Here is a 2,049-nt window from a genome sequence, read left to right on the forward strand (position 1 = left end):
TTTATTGTGAAAACACAAATTTCGGCTCCGATTACACTTGGCGTGTTTGACAGAAAAAAACACCATGCTCGCTGCGGGCACATGTTATGTTGGAATCAATAGGATAATATGAAATGCCAGACACTAATGGGGTTTTCTTCATCCTCTTATGGCCTTATCAAATCTGTGGGATGTGGAGAGCATGTTTTTTTTTTTTATGAAGTTTTGGTGTTTTTCTTCCCAGTGTTTTTTAAAAGAAATCCTTGAGTCACATGAGCGAAAGAATCTGAGAAAAGCCAGGGGGAAAATAATAATACACATTGGGGGAGATGTATGAAAACCTGTGCAGAGGTAAAGTTGACCAGTTGCCCATAGCAACCAATCAGATCGCTTCTTTCACGTTTCAGAGGACTTTTTAAAAGTGAAAGAAGCTATCAGAATGGTTGCTATGGGCAACTGGTCAACTTTTCCTCTTCACAGGTTTTAATAACCCCCCCCCCCCCCCCCTAGTGTTTTTAGTAAAAATTTCACAAAAGATGGCAGAGAAAAGAAATGAGGGGGGTAGTTTTTGGTGTTTTTTTTTTTTTTTTTTGCAAAAAAGAGAAACCCATCAAACAAGAATTGCATCTGTTCCTAGGCTTAGGCTGGGATTAAACACAACTTATGTGTGGCGTTTTTCAAAGCCCACAGTGCTTTATCCCCCCCCCCCCCTTTCGTCAGACGTCTGTCCAGCTGTTGCAAAGCTACAACTCCAAGCATGCCCAGGGCATGCTGGGAGTTGTAGCTTTGCAACAGATGGACAGCCACAGGGGATCAGTGGTGATGTATGTCAATCTAGGACCATGGTGTCTGATCTTGAACCGGCAGCAGGAGCCACAACCATTTTAAATCAATGGTTGCAGGGACGTCTGACGAGTGAAATCTTTCGCTCCAGACCACAACGTCAGGGATGTCACTCGCCAGACGTCCCAGCAGCCAGTGCTGCTCAATGAGCCTGCCAGAGCCGCACTGATCTGTGTAAGAAACCTATGGGCCCAGGCTGTTGGGGCCACCAAATTATATTACAAATACTGAGCGTCTGGTAAGGAGAAGCAAGTATAACGCACCAAATCCCTTAGATAACAGTCATACAGAATATATTAGAAAGCTTTTTTGATTTTCAGCCAATCAGAGAGCAGCACTACTGAAATAGAACTCTCAGGAGGTAACAGCGTGTCACACATGTGATGTCATAACCATTGTCCACCAGAGAGCAGCACTGAGCAGATATAACACTGCTCCTGCTCATTCTTCATCAGTGAGGGGCTGATGCTGGACACTGTAGGGGCCGAGAATGCAAAGTCACATACACTACTGTGACTGGTAAGTGTCACATTGTTGTGACCAAAAGGTCTTTAGTGCAGTTCAATGTGCTTTTCTATAATAAACATGTAGATAATCTATCTTTTGTTTTCCTATCTTAGATGCACTATTTCCAGGATGTGGAGTAGCATTTCCGGACCTACAGCAAGACGTTGGATGAAGACGTAGATTTCCAGACCTATTCCAGAAGAATTTGGATGAAGGCACAGCCCCTCGAATCACGCACATACACAGACACATTTGCCCAAATTCTAGAGGTAACCTCCTTTAGTATGCCCAGAGGAAGGGCAATACAGTAGCCATGGATTCCCTACAGGTTTCCTCCCCTCTGGAGGTTTTTCCTGTCCTGAGTATTAGTTACTGTACGCTCTTTGTGAGTGATGGAGGTTACAAAAAATCCCCTACACAAACATTTTTATATATAATAAATAAAGTTCCCCTTTTTAAACCATTCTGTGACTTGTTTGACTCATTTATTTTATTTGTGTGTGAAAAATAGTGTTAGCAAAACGTGGATGACATGAGGTTTTTTAAGTGTCCAAAGCTGCTCTCCTGCACGATCTGCATAATGCGGTGCGGAGAGAGGCAACTGATGCTGGGGGGTACAGTTGCCGAGGCAACCATAGGACACCCAGCAAGTTCTATGCACAAGCCTTTTTCTGATGAATGAGACCCTAGGAGAGCGGAGGAGGCACCCTGTGCCCTAAT

The 2,049-nt window shown here is 43.8% G+C and overlaps 1 long non-coding RNA gene across 1 annotated transcript; it reads left to right on the plus strand.

The window, feature by feature from the left end:
• The first annotated feature begins 1,160 nt into the window (after positions 1-1,160).
• Positions 1,161-1,794, plus strand: LOC130279701 (uncharacterized). Its single transcript, XR_008846015.1, has 2 exons — positions 1,161-1,341; positions 1,414-1,794. It is a non-coding gene; the product is annotated as an uncharacterized LOC130279701 (long non-coding RNA).
• Positions 1,795-2,049: the final 255 nt, after the last annotated feature.

This window comes from Hyla sarda, chromosome 1 (genome assembly GCF_029499605.1).
Source record: "Hyla sarda isolate aHylSar1 chromosome 1, aHylSar1.hap1, whole genome shotgun sequence".
NCBI classification, from domain to species: Eukaryota; Metazoa; Chordata; class Amphibia; order Anura; family Hylidae; genus Hyla; species Hyla sarda.